This window comes from Ovis aries, chromosome 13 (genome assembly GCF_016772045.2).
Source record: "Ovis aries strain OAR_USU_Benz2616 breed Rambouillet chromosome 13, ARS-UI_Ramb_v3.0, whole genome shotgun sequence".
In the NCBI taxonomy this organism is placed as follows: Eukaryota; Metazoa; Chordata; class Mammalia; order Artiodactyla; family Bovidae; genus Ovis; species Ovis aries.
Window position 1 is genome coordinate 73,752,054 of NC_056066.1, and position 12,155 is coordinate 73,764,208.

The following is a 12,155-nucleotide window of genomic DNA, read 5'->3' on the forward strand; positions in this document are numbered from 1 at the left end:
ATGATGCCTTCACACTTTCTGTCTGTTTTTTTGTAGAGGCTTTCAACCACACACATGTACAGAAAATAGTATAAAGTCACGAACCATTGTCCAGCTCCAATCATGATCAACATATGGAGAATATTCTTAGTATATATCCTTTATTCTTGTTCTATTTGCAGTTAATCAATGTGTCATGCCAATTCATCTAGAAATATTCAGTAACAACATGTAATTATTTACAATATTACCCTGTCATTGTGAAACCTAAAAATATTAATAATAATGTCCTAAAAGGCAAGATATCTAAGGCTTTTTCACATTCACACTTCTGCACTCCTTCCACTCTCTATTGCAAACATACTGGTGATTTCTATTTTTTACCTTTTAGACCCAGCTGTGATGACCATCATCCTATTTCACAGAGATCCTCCCATCCCTATAGCCCTGCAGCCTGACATCTGCCTGGAGCCTCCATACATGGGTCCCTGCAAGGGGAAAATAATCAGATGCTTCTACAATGCCAAGTCCAGGTTCTGGGAGACCTTTGTATATGATAGCTAAAATGTTAAGAACAAAGATGGGTGGGTCTTTGTGGGTTGCTGGGGCTGTGTTAAGACCCTTGGTGGTGCTATCCTATCCTGGGTAAGACATGGGCATGGTGGGGAAGGGCTGGGAAAAGAGCTGGAGTTCAGGAGGGCACATACTCCTCAAAACCGCCTACAGTGAGGTTTTTTCTCTCTCTGCCTCCCAGGGGAAGTTGCTGCAGGGTCCTTGAAACGATGGACTGCGCATGCCCTCCATGGGCCAGCTTGGCAAAAGGCCAGCTGTAGAAGCACCAGCTTGATAACCAGAGCTTACTGCCATGTTCTCCTTTGTCAGAGGGGATCACTAAGTCAGCCACCCCACAGAGCAGGTCCATAGTACTCCTCAGTGCTCCACCTTGGCTTGGAAAATTCACTTCCTTTGAGTATTCTGATGGTCATCATGGTCCTGAGAGGACTGTGGTTGCTCATTTCTAGGATGGTCTAGGACCTGTCCAGGTATACTTTGTCCAGGTCTGGGGCTTCAGCGATGTCAGTCAACAAGTTCCTCTCCTTTTGCAGAGGCCATGAACACTGGGCTCTGAGAAGCTGAAGTCCAAGGAGAGTCAGGGCTGAACTCTGGCTGCTTGTGATAATATTCAGTCTTTCCCTCTTGCTTCTCAACCCTATCTTCCTCAGCAGAAATCTGCTTCTTTCCTTCCCTCCATGGGTCTACTTGCTTTACTTCTGTCTCATCCAGTCAGCTCTAAGCACCCTGAGAGCAAGTATTCTCTTTATCCTTACAACTTTGCACAGCTTCTGGCACAAAGGATACAGTCCATGAACATTGGAGGAAGGGAGGAAAGAATGCAGGAGAAAAGCTCCTTATGATTGGAGTGACTGTAGAGCCTGGAGTTGAATCCAGAATCTTGTCCTAATCTTCTTCTTCACTACATTTTCATCCTCCACCCCACCATCTCTTCTAGAGCCTTTGGAACCTGGACTGCGTGGATGCTCCGAGACTTGCTGGGATGCAACTCCAATTCTTGTAGATATGATTTGGCACTCATGAAGTCAGGTCCAAAATCTTTGATGCATCATGTATGTTAGTATCAAATAAATTTTCCTGGATGGTGTTTGTATGATTATGTATTAATGACATTGAATAACTGATGATGCAACTAACAGGCAAGTGTCTTCCTTCTGATTTCAGCTGTTTCTCTCCCAGCAAGTCACTTTTCCATAGCTGAAGTTCAATATCTGCATTGCTAAAAAAGGAATAATATTACTTAGCTGATAAATTGTTATAGAAGAGCAAGCTACCTTTTTTGAACACTTACTGTGAGCCCATCCCACAGGTCACAGTTTTAAATGCCGTCTTACCAGGTGAGTAATCCCTAAGGTTGGAAGTATGTAGGGGTAGGGATGGAGGCATTAGAACAATAAGGAATGAATGCTCCAAACCAGAGAGAATGTTCCCCTCCTGAGGAGACAGCTGCACTCCATAGCTTAGTTCATGGTTTTTGAAATGTGGTCCCTTGAACTGCACCCCCAGTGCCTCAGGAAACTTGTTGATGCAGATACTCAGATCCCACCTTTGCTACTGAATCAAAAACTCTGGGCTGAAGTTCTCAAATCTGTGTATGACCAAATGGCTAAGGGATTCTGATGCTCACTCAAGTGTAAGTCTCACTGCCCTTATTAAACTGCAGGACTGTGATGCTAGTTTGTTTTCCTTTTCCAGCATTGATAGAATTTTTATATGAAATCTCCCACTGTTAAATCTTGTAAATGCTTTAAAATAGTAAAATGAACTCTGTGGGCTAGCAATACATATATTCTAGACAGGTTTGCAGCCTCTGGTTTATTCTCTTCCTTTTAATCTTGAAAATAATCTTTAAAATTGTATTATGTGGTCCAAAAATTGAGGTGCTGTTTTATCATGTAGCAAGAAAGTGGTCATCCTTTACTCAGATATGAATGTACTTCTCAGAAGCTTCAATACTTTGGCTACCTGATGCATGGAGCTGACTCATTGGAAAAGACTCTGATGCTGGGAAAGCCTGAGGGCAGGAGGAGAAGTGGATGATAGAGGATGAGATGGTTGTATGACATTGCTCACTCAATGGATATGAGTTTGAGCAAACTCTGGGAAATGGTGAAGAACAGGGAAGCCTGGCGTGCTGCAGTTCCTGGGGTCACAAAGAGTCGGACATGACTGAATGACTAAACAACAACTACTCAGAGGGCATAGCATCTCAAACATCTAAACATCTGTCTCCCCTGGGTGCATTCCGTCCATATCAGGGTACAGCCTTAGATAGCATGGAATACAAGATCTCATTTTTCAAAGGGAAAAAAATGCAGAATAGAAGCAGAGATATGAACTGTGGTCCCAGGTTGTCATGGTAACTGGTCCTTATCCAGAATATGAACAATATGAGGTTCCTGCCCTGTAATTTCTCTGAAAAGGCCTGGAAGGGCCTGCAAGATTCCTAATTAGAGACCAGACACAGTCAAGAGTCGGCAGGGGAGAGGCGAGGGGAGGACAGTATCATCGGGGGCTTCTCCTCTGGGGGCCCCTAATCTGGGTCAGAGTGAGGAGAACCAGGAAAGGAGGACATGAGGGAGAAAGACAAACAGATGAAAGAGCATTGGGGAGAAAAGAGGAGTCTCTGTTGTTAGGAGGAGGTTCTGCTGCTCCTGGTCTCAGATGGAAAAACTGAGGCAGGAAGAGGCACAGGGCCAGAGGGCTCCTCAACTGAAATCGTAGTTGTGCCATCTGTTGTTAGTGGGTCCTGAACAAGTGGTTTTACCTCTAAGAGCCCATACTTTCTCCTTGACACAATGGGATGAGAACCCAGATGCTGCAGGATGGACATGAGGCTAAATGAAATGCATGTGGAATGACTCAGGAGAGAGCAGACCCTCCTCTCACCGTGGCTTGTTTGGCGAGTCACGGGCTCCTGATGCCCTTCTGTGCTGGGGCAGCTCAGTATTGAGAGCTCCTGCTCTTCTCCAGGGAAAGGGTGTCTCTGTGCAGGAAGGCATCCCCACTGTGTCCTCTGCAGCACATCACCCAGCTCTGTGCCTGCTTGACGTTTGGCTGGACTTGCTCCTGGGGCTTCTGGGCATTGAGCCCAGCTCCCTTCTCCTTGAGCCTGGAGTGGAGCAAAGAGTGTGTGTGTGTGTGTGTGTGTGTGTGTGTGTGTGTGTGTGTGCATGTATGTGTGGTTGGGAAATGCTTGTCAGTATGTGGATGAGTGAATGGGGGGGTGTCTTGTGCTACATGCTTGTAACTGAGAGTGAATAAATGGGTGTGAGTGAGGGGATTGTGGGTGTGTCACCCTCATGTGTGCACCACAGTTTACAGCCAACAGTGCAAAGAGTGTATGTGCACAGATTCAAACCAGATTCCTAGGGTCAAATCCTCCCTCCCCACTCTATGACTTTAGGAAGATTACTTTATTGCTTTTTACCTCAATTTCCTTCTTTGTAGCCTGAGGAAATATCAGTAGTCCTTCACACCCTCTTTTAGGATTTTTGTGAATAAAATGAGTTAATATATGTCAAGACCATAACACATATAACACATAGAAGAGTCTATATATTATCATCTATAAATACTCAGTATTATTATTAATACTACAAAGGACTTTGACATCTCAGGGAGAAGGAATTTATTTCTGTTGTGGCTGTTGCTTCCACAGCAACCCTGTGATGTGGGCAGCATGGATTTCATCTGACACCTGAAGACACGGAGCTCTGGGAGGTTTACATCCTCAGGAACAAAGTCAGGAAAAGGTAGAGCTGGTACCCAAACCAGGGTCCGGGGGCCCCATCACCACTGAGGGAGAGGAGGAGGAAGGGGCAGCTGCAGCCAGTCTTCAAGGCCCCCTGACGTCCACTCAAGCAAGGCACACTCCTGTTGGTGAAGCCAGGTGAGGGACAGCAGGTGGCCAGGTTGTAGAGATGTGTATCAACTCCCTGCTTCCCCTCTCTCCACTCCCCTTACTCCCTTTTCTACCCAGAAAACAGGGTTGCTGCTCCAGCAGGACATCACTTTGCTCATCACCATAGTTCCTGTCTGGACCAGTGGCAGTAGCCAGCAAGCGTCCATCCAATGGAGAAGTGGTGACATAGTTGCAGGAAAGCACCCTGCGTCACACCTGTCTTCTGAGCTAGGTAAGGAGGGAAGGACATTACTATCAGGATGTGATGATAACCGTGGGAGGCTGAAAAGGAGAATCTGAGCTAAACTTGGCTGGGCACTTATCTGCCCATTGATTTACTCTCGTCCACTCACTCAGTGTCCATCGCTTGCCATGCATTGCTTTAGGTGCTGGGATGCTCTGTGAACATCAAACAAAAATTGCACCTGTGGAATCACAGACTGTGTTTTCAGAGGATCCATAGGCAAAGTAAAGCTGGAGAAGCAGTGTTACCAGGCATCTGGCCCCAGCAGGCAGAAGCAGGAAGTCTGGCTCTGTGGGAGATTTCACACTGGACAAGCCTGACCCCCACTCCTCCCATTACTTACTCCCTGCTTTGTGGCCTGTCCCACTATGCAGATGGGAAGTGAGAAGCTCAGTCACTTTGAGCTTACCTCAGGAGCCCTTCTGCAAGGCCTTCTGTCTTTCTGCAGCCCTTCTCAGTCTCCTGGGCACTGTGATGGCTGGCACCCTAGTGGGTGAAACCAGCAACCAGGCCCAGGGTAAGTTTCAGCTCAGCTCTCCTCTGCAGAATGTGGTAGGATGAAGAGTCCATGGAAGGTGCTAGGGCGCAGGGGTGGGATGGAGGCTGCCAAGTTCTCTTGATTTCTTCTGGGATATTGGACAGTTTTCACCACAGAGACTTTTCTTTCTTTTATTTATTTTAGTTGGAGGCTAATTACTTTACAATATTGTGCTGGTTTTTGCCGTACATTCACATGAATCAGCCATAGGTGTACATGTGTTCCCCATCCTGACCCTTCCTACTACCTCCCTCCCCCTCCCATCCCTCAGCGTCATCCCAGTGCACCAGCCCTGAGCACCCTGTCTCATGCATCGAACCTGGGCTGGCGATCTATTTCACATATGATAATATATATGTTTCAATGCTATTCTCTCAAATCATCTCACCTTCGCCTTCTCCCACAGAGTCCAAAAGTCTGTTCTTTACATCTGTGTCTCTTTTGCTGTCTTGCATATAAAGCCATTGTTACCATCTTTCTAAATTCCATATTATACTGTACTGGTGTTTTTCTTTCTGACTTACTTCGCTCTGTGTAATAGGCTCCAGTTTCATCCACCTCATTAGAATGGATTCAAATGCATTCTTTTTAACGCAGCTTTTTTATCCATTTTTCTGCCGATGGACATCTAGGTTGCTTCCTTGACTCTCAAAAGGTAACACTATGTGTTTTTGTGCTCCGTGCCTCAGCCGTATCTGACTCTTTGTGACCCCACAGACTACAGCCCGCCAGGCTCCTCTGTCCCTGGGATTCTCCAGGCAAGAATACTGGAGTGGGTTGCTATTTCCTTCTCCATTCCTGGTCACTATCTTGTCCCTAAAAGTCAATGTAATATAATAACAAAATCCTTATTTTGTTTGTTTGTTCCTTGTTCCCATTCATGCCCAAGCTTCCTGAAACTTTTGGAATTTAGCGTCTTTCTGTAAGTCATGGGATGAGTGAAGGATGGGACCTGAGATAGTATCTGAATGGGACTGGACTTCAGAACATTCCATCAGGTGATTAGAAGGTTAGGAACTATCAACCCTAGTCCCTCTGGGGACAAGAGGGTACTGATACTGAGTTCAGTCACCAATAGCCAATTCAAATTGCCTACCTCCAACCCTCAATTAAAACCCATGCAGACTGGGTTCAGAGAGCTTCAGAGGAGGTGATAACATCAAGGGTTTGTAAAGGGGAGAGTCCTGAGAGGGTCTGGAGGCTTGGCAGCCTTACTTCCCCATTTTCCCCATGCTTCTTCTCCATTTCGCTGTCCCTGAGTTTCATGCCTTATAATAACTGAAGACAGTAAGTAAAGGGCTTTCCTCAGTTCTGTGAGTGGTTCAAATAAGTTATTGAACTTGGAGGTGGGTCATGGAACCTCTAATTTCGTAGCCAGCAGGTCACACTTGTTAAGTGACCGTAGGACTCGTGATCAACACTTGAAGTATGAACAGTCTTTAGGGAGCAAGCCCTCACCCTGTGGGGTCTTTGTTACTTCTGCGGGTTTAGTGTCAGAAGTGAACTGATTCCTGGATGCCCATGGGTGTTGGGGAACTGATTGCTGTTGGTAGAGAACCCACATGTTCAGAGACTGGGACAACACCCGGACTCACTCTTCTCTATCATTTGTGTCTGGTATGAGGTTCAGGTCCCTGGAACTACGTTATCTGGGGAGAGCACTCAGAACCCCTTCCCAGTTCTCTGAATTTTTAGAATTCCTGGCAGAGTCATGTACTTGACTAAATGGATTGTGACTTATCCTGATCTTAATACTCACAGGCTTTCTGTTCTGGGGCAAGTCATCTGCAGTTTCCTCTCCTGAACAGGGGGACCATGTTACATGAGTTTTTTTGAAAGGATTATCAGTCATGAACATAAAGAATTTGCACATTCGTGGTCTGTGATGGTTCACTTTCCACCAAAATATTTTACTCCAAAAGCCTTGTCTACCTACATTTCCTCACTATCCCTCTAAAAATATTTCATCTGTCAGATGATCATTTCTCTGTTATGAAATTAATCAGAATGTTGAGTGACAACTGGATTTCTTACCTTTGGAGACAACTGCAGGAAGCGCTGGAAATGCAGTATTTCTGAGAGTTTGCTCAAGGCGCAAAGACTGTTATTTCCAGGCTGGTACAATGTAAGTCAAATCTCAATGCACCTCAGTTTGTTGTCCAGTCAGACTATTATCTCATTTTCATATCAGCATATACGATGCTAGAGAGACGCATTATTATATAGACAAGTGAAAGAAAGTGAAAGTGTTAATTACCCAGTCGGATCTGACTCTTTGTGACCCCATGAACTGTAGCCCCTCCAGGCTCTTCTATCCATGGAATTTGCCAGACAAGAATACTGGAGTGGGTAGCCCTTCCCTTCTCTGGGGATCATCTTATCCTAGTGATCAAACCCAGGTCTCCTGCATTGAAGGCATTCTTTACCATTGAGACATGAGGGATAAGCCATATCTATCTATCTATCTATAAACGTACACAGCCCTCATTATCAAATAGACTAGCATGAATTTTAATATATCCAGACTCTTCAATAACTGTACACTTGGCAATAGTGTGACATGGAGATTCTTTCATTTGACAAATATTTATCGAATATTTATCCTTTTTGTCCCAGAAGTTATATTTCTTTGTGTAGAAAAACAGCTCTAAACAGAATATAGTAATATAATGTGCCATCTAAGAGGCAGACAGGCAATGAAGATGGGGAAAATCCTATGCCAGGTTGTGATGAGTGTTGTCAGGAAAGAGAGTGATGGGGATTCAAGAGGCTGAAGAGGGTCAGGGAAACACCCTGGAATAAGGAGACCTTGAACAGAGGCTTCCAAAAATGAGCCTGGTGTGTTTGAGCAGCAGCCAGAACCAGGGTGGCTGGAGCTGAGTGGGTGAGAGGAGTGGAGTGGAAGGGGATGAGGCAGAGAGGTCACAGGGGCAGGTCATGAAGTGCCTTGTAGGACTTTGTAAGAATCTGAATTTGACTCTGAGAGACCTGGGGAGTCACTGAGGGACTGGTCATGGAAGCCATGTGATAGGACTCAGGTTTAAACAGGAACCCTGAGGCTGAAGAGTGGAGAGTGCCCTCTAGGAAACAAGGGCAGAGACCCAGGCCCCTGGGCAGGCTGTTGCAGTGGTCCAGTGAGCCATGGTGCAGTGTGTACCTGTGTTATTCCTTGGGTAGATCACAGTGCTTTAGAAGAACATGAATGACTTGCTCTGTTGAGGTTTCTCTGGAGGCTTCCTCACATATCACGAATCATTCAATCTTAAGGCATTTGTGATGGGTTCACCCTCCACCCATCTCCCCTCCCTGAGGTGCGGGTGCAGGGAAAGAGGAAAGATGGAAATGAAAATTCCCACTCCCCTAATCAAATGTTGGTTACCCTGACAACACACTCCATCCTTGGTTTAGGCTGAGTGTGTTTTTTTTAATTAAAAAAATTAATTAATTTATTTTAATTGGAGGCTAATTACTTTACAATATTGCAGTGGTTTTTTAGGCTGAGTGTTTACTAGTCACCTCCCTCACATGATAAAAGACTCCTTGTTGCTGTCATCTCTCAGGAAACTTCAGCAGTGTTAGGAGCTCTGTGTCAGGAATAGGAAGAAGACCAAATTAATATTTCTTTATAGTCACAGTATCAATTTAACCTCAATATTCCATGATTCCAGTGCTCATGCTGTGACCAGAGTGAACATGCTGGAGGGTCACAACCCAAGAGGACATCAGCTTCCCCAACCAAATTCCTGCCTGGACCAGTGTCTGGTAAAGAGCACGCATCCATCCAGTGTAAAAACCATGACAGTTGTTGCAGGAAGGTGGCCTGTGTCCCACCTGTCATCTGAGCTAGGTGGGGGGTGGTCAGGGCATTGAGGTCCAGGTGAGATGACACGTGCAGGAGGCTGAAAGGAGGACGTATGCTAACACACTGCTGATCACTTATCTGCCCGTTATCTGCTCGCATCCACTCATGAACATTCATTACATGCCATCTGCTGTTCTAGGTGCTGGGACTTTCCCTGAGTGACATACTGGAATCACAATCTGTGTTTACAGACATCCACAGGCATAGTCAAGTCTAAAAATTGCTATTAATGGAACTTAAGCTTCTGCAGAGAAAAGCAGGAGGCATGCTAAAGTAAGGAGATTGGGCAATAAAAAGGACTTACACAACTCCTCCCCTTCCCCGCTCTCCTCCTCATCACCTGAGGTCACCCCCTAGCCAGGATGTTAAAAACTCGGTCCGTCCCCAGCATCCTCAGGAGCACTCCTGCAAGGCCACGAAGATGAGCCAGCTCTGCCTCTCTGCAGCCCTCTGGTCCTCCTGGTCAGTCTGGTGGATAGCACCCCAGCGTTTAGAAACAATATTCAGGACCAAGGTATGTCTGGACTCACCTCTCCTCTACAGGTTCCAGGGAATGATGGAAGGCCATCAGAGGGATGAGGGGGTGGAGGGAAGGTGAGAGGTTGTGTTGCCAACCCTCTCTGGATTTCTCCTGTCATGTGGGGCAGGATTTTTGTTATTTTGGTTTGGCTGCATTGGTCTTCCTCGATAGATGAGGACAGTCTCTAGTTCTGGAGTCTACTCTCCGGTTGTGGTGTGTGAGCTTCTCGCTGGGGTGGCTTCTCATGTTGCAAAGCAAGGGCTCTAGGCGTCTGGGCTCACCAGTTGCAGTTCACCTGCCTAGTTGTGCCGAGGCACGTGGAATCTTCCCAAATCAGGGTTCAAACTCATCAATGCTTTAATGGCAGACAGATTCTTAACTATTGCACCCCAAGGAAGTCTGAAGTTGCAAGTATTGAGCTCCACTGATATGAATGTCATGAGTAAATATATTACATATGTAGGGCTTCCCTAGGCTCAGACGGTAAAGTGTCTGTCTGCAATGCGGGAGACCCGGGTTCGATCCCTGGGTTGGGAAGATCTCCTGGAGAAGGAAATGGCAACCCACTCCAGTACTCTTGCCTGGAAAATTCCATGGGCGGAGGAGCCTGGTAGGCTACAGTTCATGGGGTCGCAAAGAGTCAGACACGACTGAGCGACTTCAATGTCAATGTCAATGTCATGGAATTGGATGGTGTTGGTGGAGAAGCCATGTGTTTCATACTAGGAAAAAACTGAGACTCCCCCTCCCCTGTGATTTGGAGGCTCAGGTGAGGCTTGGGGAGAGGTGAATTGGGTAGTAGGACCCTGGACCCAGAAATTCTGTATTTTCAGGTTCCTAGCAAATCACCCATGAGGTCGCTAAGAGTTGGATATGACTGAACAACTTCACTTTCACTTTTCACGTTCATGCATTGGAGAAGGAAATGGCAACCCACTCCAGTGTTCTTACCTGGAGAATCCCGGGGACTGGGGAGCCTGGTGGGCTTCTGTCTATGGGGTTGCACAGAGTCAGACATGACTGAAGCGGCTTAGCAGCAGCTTAGCAGCAGAAAATCAATAGTGTATCAATTGGGTTGTGACCTGACAGTATCTTGTCCTGACCAGGCCATCCACATGCTTGTGTGCTGAGGCAAGTCATCTACAATTTCCTCTTCAGATTAAGGGAAACATGTTCCATGAGTTCTTTGAACAGACGATGAGCCAGAAATATAAACAATTTATTCACATGTCACAGCCAGATTTGTCCATTTTCCACCACAATATATGAACCTGAAAAAAATTTTCTCTACTAGCTTGCTTTACCAAGTGAAAATATTTATCAACTAATGATTATTCATCTGTTATTAAAACTAACCAAAAGATGTGGAACCATGGAGAAGAGCAATTGCAGGGAGAGCAAGAAACACAGCCTTCTTGTGGTAGGCTGTGGGACGAAGACTGAGACAACATTATGAGAGTCTCCAAGCCCTTTCTCTTGTCTTTTTTTGACTGTTATTTTCTTATCCATGTTTGATCTTTTCCCAGTTTCATGGATCAGGCCTCCTGAAACTTTTGTTTCACAGGTGAGAAGATAATTTTCAGAAGACAACATGAAAAACACACAGTACAGGAATTCCCAACACAAACACTCAAAAAAGAGAATAAAGGTTTGTGGTTATTGCACCTCTGAGGAGAGGGAATGACACTGAGATTGACATCAATCACCTATGGCCAATGATTCAATCAATAAGACTATTTCTTTTCTTTTTTTTATTTTACAATATTTTATTGGTTTTGCCATGCATTGACAAAAATCTGCCATGGGTGTACATGTGTTTCCCATCTTGAACACCCCTCCCACCTCCCTCCCCATACTGTCCCTCTGGCTCATCCCAGTGCACCAGCCTCGAGCAGCCTGTATCATGCATGAAACCTGGACTGGCGATTTGTTTCATATATGATAATATACATGTTTCAATGCCATTCTCCCAAATCATCCCACCCTCGCCCTCTCCCGCAGAGTCCAAAATACTGTCCTACACATCTGTGTCTCTTTGCTGTCTCGCATACAGGGTTATTGTTACCATCTTTCTAAATTCCATATATATGTGTTAGTATACTGTATTGGTGTTTTTCTTTCTGGCTTACTTCACTCTGTATAATCAGCTCCAGTTTCATCCACCTCATTAGAACTGATTCAGATGTATTCTTTTTAATGGCTGAGTAATACTCCATTGTGTATATGTACCACAGCTTTCTTATCCATTCGTCTGCTGATGGATAGGTTGCTTCCATGTTCTGACTATTGTAAACAGTGCTGTGATGAACATTGGGGTACATGTGTCTCTTTAAGTTCTGGTTTCCTTGGTGTGTATGCCCAGCAGTGGGATTGCTGGGTCTTAAGGCAACTCTATTTCCAGTTTTTAAAGGAATCTCCACACTGTTCTCCATAGTGGCTGTACTAGTTTGCATTCCCACCAACAGTGTAAGAGGGTTCCCTTTTCTCCACACCCTCTCCAGCATTTATTGTTTGTAGACTTCTGGATACCTCATT

The 12,155-nt window shown here is 45.4% G+C and overlaps 1 protein-coding gene across 2 annotated transcripts in view; it reads left to right on the top strand.

Annotated features, from left to right (window-relative positions):
* The window catches only part of LOC101110259 (trophoblast Kunitz domain protein 1-like), a 116,737-nt gene that overhangs the window by 65,032 nt on the left and 39,550 nt on the right, over nt 1-12,155 (top strand). Inside the window, exons 3-6 of one of the 2 annotated variants that reach the window (XM_060397061.1) lie at nt 371-1,604; nt 1,717-1,889; nt 4,214-4,307; nt 4,535-4,688. The gene's annotated coding sequence lies outside the window, so the exon portion shown is untranslated. Of the gene's footprint in view, nt 1-370; nt 1,605-1,716; nt 1,890-4,213; nt 4,308-4,534; nt 4,689-9,435; nt 9,615-12,155 lie in introns of those variants that run through there. The other variant, XM_012189255.5, reaches the window with a different exon arrangement.